Consider the following 5,000-nt stretch of genomic DNA (forward strand, 5'->3'; position numbering starts at 1 on the left):
CAGCACCTGGTATTCCCAGGCGGTCTCCCATCCAAGTACTAACCAGGCCCGCCCCTGCTTAGCTTCCGAGATCGGACGAGATCAGGCGTTTTCAGGGTAGTATGGCCGTAAGCTGCCAGGTCAACTGAAAAGATCCTATTTGAAGGCGATGCAGGCCAAACTAGAATCCAGCAAAAAGTGTCAAAGAGCGCCCTCTGCTGTCAGGCAAGAGCAGAAACCATAAAAAGCTTACAGCACCTGGTATTCCCAGGCGGTCTCCCATCCAAGTACTAACCAGGCCCGCCCCTGCTTAGCTTCCAAGGTCGGATGAGATCGGGCGTTTTCAGGGTAGTATGGCCGTAAGCTGCCAGGGCAACTGAAAAGATCCTATTTGAAGGCGACGCAGGCCAAACTAGACTCCAGCAAAAAGTGTCAAACAGCGCCCTCTGCTGTCAGGCAAGAGCAGAAACCATAAAAAGCTGACAGCAGCTGGTATTCCCAGGCGGTCTCCCATCCAAGTACTAACCAGGCCCGCCCCTGCTTAGCTTCCGAGATCGGACGAGATCAGGCGTTTTCAGGGTAGTATGGCCGCAAGCTGCCAGGGGAACTGAAAAGATCCTATTTGAAGGCAACGCAGGCCAAACTAGACTCCAGCAAAAAGTGTCAAACAGCGCCCTCTGCTTTCAGGCAAGAGCAGAAACCATAAAAAGCTTACAGCACCTGGTATTCCCAGGCGGTCTCCCATCCAAGTACTAACCAGGACCGCCCCTGCTTAGCTTCCGAGATCGGGGGTTTTCAGGGTAGTATGGCTGTAAGCTGCCAGGGCAACTGAAAAGATCCTATTTGAAGGCAACGCAGGCCAAACTAGACTCCAGCAAAAAGTGTCAAAAAGTACCCTCTGCTGTCAGGCAAGAGCAGAAACCATAAAAAGCTTACAGCACCTGGTATTCCCAGGCGGTCTCCCATCCAAGTACTAACCAGGCCCGCCCGTGCTTAGCTTCCTACATTGGACGAGATCGGGCGTTTTGAAGGTAGTATGGCCGTAAGCTGACAGGTCACCTGAAAAGATCCTATTTGAAGGCGACGCAGGCCAAACTAGACTGCAGCAAATAGCGTCAAACAGCGCCCTCTGCTGTCAGGCAAGAGCAGAAACCATAAAAAGCTTACAGCACCTGGTATTCCCAGGCGGTCTCCCATCCAAGTACTAACCAGGCCCGCCCCTGCTTAGCGTCCGAGATTGGACGAGATAGGGCATTTTCAGGGTAGTATGGCCGTAAGCTGCCAGGGCAACTGAAAAGATCCTATTTGAAGGCGACGCAGGCCAAACTCGACTCCAGCAAAAAGTGTCAAACAGCGCCCTCTGCTGTCAGGCAAGAGCAGAAACCATAAAAAGCTGACAGCACCTGGTATTCCCAGGCGGTCTCCCATCCAAGTACTAACCAAGGCCCGCCCCTGCTTAGCTTCCGAGATCGGGCACTTTCAGGGTAGTATGGCCGTAAGCTGCCAGGTCAACTGAAAAGATCCTATTTGAAGGCGACGCAGGCCAAACTAGACTCCAGCAAAAAGTGTCAAACAGCGCCCTCTGCTGTCAGGCAAGAGCAGAAACCATAAAGGCTTATAGCACCTGGAAAACCCAGGCAGTCTCCCATCCAAGTACTAACCAGGCCCTCCCCTGCTTAGCTTCCGAGATCGGGCGTTTTCAGGGTAGTATGGCCGTAAGCTGCCAGGTCGACTAAAAAGATCCTATTTGAAGGTGACGCAGGCCAAACTAGACTACAGCAAAAAGTGTCAAACAGTGCCCTCTGCTGTCAGGCAAGAGCAGAAACCATAAAAAGCTTACAGCACCTGGTATTCCCAGGCGCTCTCCCATCCAAGTACTAACCAGGCCCGCCCCTGCTTAGCTTCCGAGATCGGGCGCTTTCAGCGTAGTATGGCCGTAAGCTGCAAGGTCGACTGAAAAGATCCTATTTGAAGGTGACGCAGGCCAAACTAGACTCCAGCAAAAAGTGTCAAAGAGCGCCCTCTGCTGTCAGGCAAGAGCAGAAACCATAAAAAGCTTACAGCACCTGGTATAAGCAGGCGGTCTCCCATCCAAGTACTAACCAGGCCAGGCCCTGCTTAGCTTCCGAGATCGGACGAGATCAGGCGTTTTCAGGGGAGTATGGCCGTAAGCTGCCACGTCAACTGAAAAGATCCTATTTGAAGGCGATGCAGGCCAAACTAGAATCCAGCAAAAAGTGTCAAAGAGCGCCCTCTGCTGTCAGGCAAGAGCAGAAACCATAAAAAGCTTACAGCACCTGGTATTCCCAGGCGGTCTCCCATCCAGGTACTAACCAGGCCCGCCCCTGCTTAGCTTCCGAGATCGGATGAGATCATGCATTTTCAGGGTAGTATGGCCGTAAGCTGCCAGGGCAACTGAAAAGATCCTATTTGAAGGCGACGCAGGCCAAACTAGACTCCAGCAAAAAGTGTCAAACAGCGCCCTCTGCTGTCAGGCAAGAGCAGAAACCATAAAAAGCTGACAGCAGCTGGTATTCCCAGGCGGTCTCCCATCCAAGTACTAACCAGGCCCGCCCCTGCTTAGCGTCCGAGATCGGACGAGATCAGGCATTTTCAGGGTAGTATGGCCGTAAGCTGCCAGGGCGACTGAAAAGATCCTATTTGAAGGCGACGCAGGCCAAACTAGACTCCAGCAAAAAGTGTCAAACAGCGCCCTCTGCTTTCAGGCAAGAGCAGAAACCATAAAAAGCTTACAGCACCTGGTATTCCCAGGCGGTCTCCCATCCAGGTACTAACCAGGCCCGCCCCTGCTTAGCTTCCGAGATCGGACGAGATCATGCATTTTCAGGGTAGTATGGCCGTAAGCTGCCAGGGCGACTGAAAAGATCCTATTTGAAGGCGACGCAGGCCAAACTAGACTCCAGCAAAAAGTGTCAAACAGCGCCCTCTGCTGTCAGGCAAGAGCAGAAACCATAAAAAGCTTACAGCACCTGGTATTCCCAGGCGGTCTCCCATCCAAGTACTAACCAGGCCCGCCCCTGCTTAGCTTCCAAGGTCGGATGAGATCGGGCGTTTTCAGGGTAGTATGGCCGTAAGCTGCCAGGGCAACTGAAAAGATCCTATTTGAAGGCGACGCAGGCCAAACTAGACTCCAGCAAAAAGTGTCAAACAGCGCGCTCTGCTGTCAGGCAAGAGCAGAAACCATAAAAAGCTGACAGCAGCTGGTATTCCCAGGCGGTCTCCCATCCAAGTACTAACCAGGCCCGCCCCTGCTTAGCTTCCGAGATCGGACGAGATCAGGCGTTTTCAGGGTAGTATGGCCGTAAGCTGCCAGGGCGACTGAAAAGATCCTATTTGAAGGCGACGCAGGCCAAACTAGACTCCAGCAAAAAGTGTCAAACAGCGCCCTCTGCTTTCAGGAAAGAGCAGAAACCATAAAAAGCTTACAGCACCTGGTATTCCCAGGCGGTCTCCCATCCAAGTACTAACCAGGCCCGCCCCTGCTTAGCTTCCGAGATCGGGGGTTTTCAGGGTAGTATGGCTGTAAGCTGCCAGGGCAACTGAAAAGATCCTATTTGAAGGCAACGCAGGCCAAACTAGACTCCAGCAAAAAGTGTCAAACAGTGCCCTCTGCTGTCAGGCAAGAGCAGAAACCATAAAAAGCTTACAGCACCTGGTATTCCCAGGCGGTCTCCCATCCAAGTACTAACCAGGCCCGCCCGTGCTTAGCTTCCTACATTGGACGAGATCGGGCGTTTTGAAGGTAGTATGGCCGTAAGCTGACAGGTCAACTGAAAAGATCCTATTTGAAGGCGACGCAGGCCAAACTAGACTGCAGCAAATAGCGTCAAACAGCGCCCTCTGCTGTCAGGCAAGAGCAGAAACCATAAAAAGCTTACAGCACCTGGTATTCCCAGGCGGTCTCCCATCCAAGTACTAACCAGGCCCGCCCCTGCTTAGCTTCCGAGATTGGACGAGATCGGGCATTTTCAGGGTAGTATGGCCGTAAGCTGCCAGGGCAACTGAAAAGATCCTATTTGAAGGCGACGCAGGCCAAACTCGACTCCAGCAAAAAGTGTCAAACAGCGCCCTCTGCTGTCAGGCAAGAGCAGAAACCATAAAAAGCTTACAGCACCTGGTATTCCCAGGCGGTCTCCCATCCAAGTACTAACCAGGCCCGCCCCTGCTTAGCTTCCAAGGTCGGATGAGATCGGGCGTTTTCAGGGTAGTATGGCCGTAAGCTGCCAGGGCAACTGAAAAGATCCTATTTGAAGGCAACGCAGGCCAAACTAGACTCCAGCAACAAGTGTCAAACAGCGCCCTCTGCTGTCAGGCAAGAGCAGAAACCATAAAAAGCTGACAGCACCTGGTATTCCCAGGCGGTCTCCCATCCAAGTACTAACCAAGGCCCGCCCCTGCTTAACTTCCGAGATCGGGCACTTTCAGGGTAGTATGGCCGTAAGCTGCCAGGTCAACTGAAAAGATCCTATTTGAAGGCGACGCAGGCCAAACTAGACTCCAGCAAAAAGTGTCAAACAGCGCCCTCTGCTGTCAGGCAAGAGCAGAAACCATAAAGGCTTATAGCACCTGGTATACCCAGGCAGTGTCCCATCCAAGTACTAACCAGGCCCTCCCCTGCTTAGCTTCCGAGATCGGGCGTTTTCAGGGTAGTATGGCCGTAAGCTGCCAGGTCGACTAAAAAGATCCTATTTGAAGGTGACGCAGGCCAAACTAGACTCCAGCAAAAAGTGTCAAACAGCGCCCTCTGCTGTCAGGCAAGAGCAGAAACCATAAAAAGCTTACAGCACCTGGTATTCCCAGGCGCTCTCCCATCCAAGTACTAATCAGGCCCGCCCCTGCTTAGCTTCCGAGATCGGGCGCTTTCAGCGTAGTATGGCCGTAAGCTGCAAGGTCGACTGAAAAGATCCTATTTGAAGGTGACGCAGGCCAAACTAGACTCCAGCAAAAAGTGTCAAAGAGCGCCCTCTGCTGTCAGGCAAGAGCAGAAACCATAAAAAGCT

At 52.6% G+C, this 5,000-nt stretch overlaps 9 non-coding genes and 14 pseudogenes across 9 annotated transcripts in view; all 23 read right to left on the reverse strand.

The window, feature by feature from the left end:
* LOC131123976 (5S ribosomal RNA) overlaps window positions 1–113 on the reverse strand; it is a 119-nt gene extending 6 nt beyond the window's left edge. The window contains exon 1 of the ribosomal RNA XR_009128773.1: window positions 1–113. This exon is cut by the window's left edge and continues 6 nt beyond it. This is a non-coding gene — a ribosomal RNA (5S ribosomal RNA).
* Window positions 114–225: 112 nt separating this feature from the next.
* LOC131120360 (5S ribosomal RNA) lies at window positions 226–344 on the reverse strand. The gene has a single exon (XR_009126916.1). It is a non-coding gene; the product is annotated as a 5S ribosomal RNA (ribosomal RNA).
* Window positions 345–456: 112 nt separating this feature from the next.
* Window positions 457–575, reverse strand: LOC131121910 (5S ribosomal RNA). Its single transcript, XR_009128406.1, has one exon. It is a non-coding gene; the product is annotated as a 5S ribosomal RNA (ribosomal RNA).
* Window positions 576–687: 112 nt separating this feature from the next.
* Window positions 688–796, reverse strand: LOC131123223 (5S ribosomal RNA; annotated as a pseudogene).
* Window positions 797–908: 112 nt separating this feature from the next.
* On the reverse strand, window positions 909–1,027 carry LOC131123494 (5S ribosomal RNA; annotated as a pseudogene).
* A 112-nt stretch (window positions 1,028–1,139) lies between these two features.
* LOC131122473 (5S ribosomal RNA) lies at window positions 1,140–1,258 on the reverse strand (annotated as a pseudogene).
* A 112-nt stretch (window positions 1,259–1,370) lies between these two features.
* LOC131123755 (5S ribosomal RNA) lies at window positions 1,371–1,480 on the reverse strand (annotated as a pseudogene).
* Window positions 1,481–1,591: 111 nt separating this feature from the next.
* On the reverse strand, window positions 1,592–1,700 carry LOC131123996 (5S ribosomal RNA; annotated as a pseudogene).
* Window positions 1,701–1,812: 112 nt separating this feature from the next.
* Window positions 1,813–1,921, reverse strand: LOC131123599 (5S ribosomal RNA; annotated as a pseudogene).
* Window positions 1,922–2,033: 112 nt separating this feature from the next.
* Window positions 2,034–2,152, reverse strand: LOC131122495 (5S ribosomal RNA; annotated as a pseudogene).
* Window positions 2,153–2,264: 112 nt separating this feature from the next.
* On the reverse strand, window positions 2,265–2,383 carry LOC131121222 (5S ribosomal RNA). The gene has a single exon (XR_009127757.1). It is a non-coding gene; the product is annotated as a 5S ribosomal RNA (ribosomal RNA).
* A 112-nt stretch (window positions 2,384–2,495) lies between these two features.
* LOC131122536 (5S ribosomal RNA) lies at window positions 2,496–2,614 on the reverse strand (annotated as a pseudogene).
* Window positions 2,615–2,726: 112 nt separating this feature from the next.
* On the reverse strand, window positions 2,727–2,845 carry LOC131121418 (5S ribosomal RNA). Its single transcript, XR_009127927.1, has one exon. It is a non-coding gene; the product is annotated as a 5S ribosomal RNA (ribosomal RNA).
* A 112-nt stretch (window positions 2,846–2,957) lies between these two features.
* Window positions 2,958–3,076, reverse strand: LOC131120361 (5S ribosomal RNA). Its single transcript, XR_009126917.1, has one exon. It is a non-coding gene; the product is annotated as a 5S ribosomal RNA (ribosomal RNA).
* A 112-nt stretch (window positions 3,077–3,188) lies between these two features.
* LOC131121726 (5S ribosomal RNA) lies at window positions 3,189–3,307 on the reverse strand. The gene has a single exon (XR_009128223.1). It is a non-coding gene; the product is annotated as a 5S ribosomal RNA (ribosomal RNA).
* A 112-nt stretch (window positions 3,308–3,419) lies between these two features.
* Window positions 3,420–3,528, reverse strand: LOC131122658 (5S ribosomal RNA; annotated as a pseudogene).
* Window positions 3,529–3,640: 112 nt separating this feature from the next.
* Window positions 3,641–3,759, reverse strand: LOC131123495 (5S ribosomal RNA; annotated as a pseudogene).
* A 112-nt stretch (window positions 3,760–3,871) lies between these two features.
* On the reverse strand, window positions 3,872–3,990 carry LOC131121003 (5S ribosomal RNA). The gene has a single exon (XR_009127543.1). It is a non-coding gene; the product is annotated as a 5S ribosomal RNA (ribosomal RNA).
* Window positions 3,991–4,102: 112 nt separating this feature from the next.
* Window positions 4,103–4,221, reverse strand: LOC131120362 (5S ribosomal RNA). The gene has a single exon (XR_009126918.1). It is a non-coding gene; the product is annotated as a 5S ribosomal RNA (ribosomal RNA).
* Window positions 4,222–4,333: 112 nt separating this feature from the next.
* LOC131123723 (5S ribosomal RNA) lies at window positions 4,334–4,443 on the reverse strand (annotated as a pseudogene).
* A 111-nt stretch (window positions 4,444–4,554) lies between these two features.
* On the reverse strand, window positions 4,555–4,663 carry LOC131123825 (5S ribosomal RNA; annotated as a pseudogene).
* Window positions 4,664–4,775: 112 nt separating this feature from the next.
* Window positions 4,776–4,884, reverse strand: LOC131123633 (5S ribosomal RNA; annotated as a pseudogene).
* Window positions 4,885–4,996: 112 nt separating this feature from the next.
* Window positions 4,997–5,000, reverse strand: part of LOC131122496 (5S ribosomal RNA) — a 119-nt pseudogene continuing 115 nt past the window's right edge.

The sequence above is a fragment of the Doryrhamphus excisus genome, chromosome 2 (assembly GCF_030265055.1).
Source record: "Doryrhamphus excisus isolate RoL2022-K1 chromosome 2, RoL_Dexc_1.0, whole genome shotgun sequence".
NCBI lineage: Eukaryota > Metazoa > Chordata > Actinopteri > Syngnathiformes > Syngnathidae > Doryrhamphus > Doryrhamphus excisus.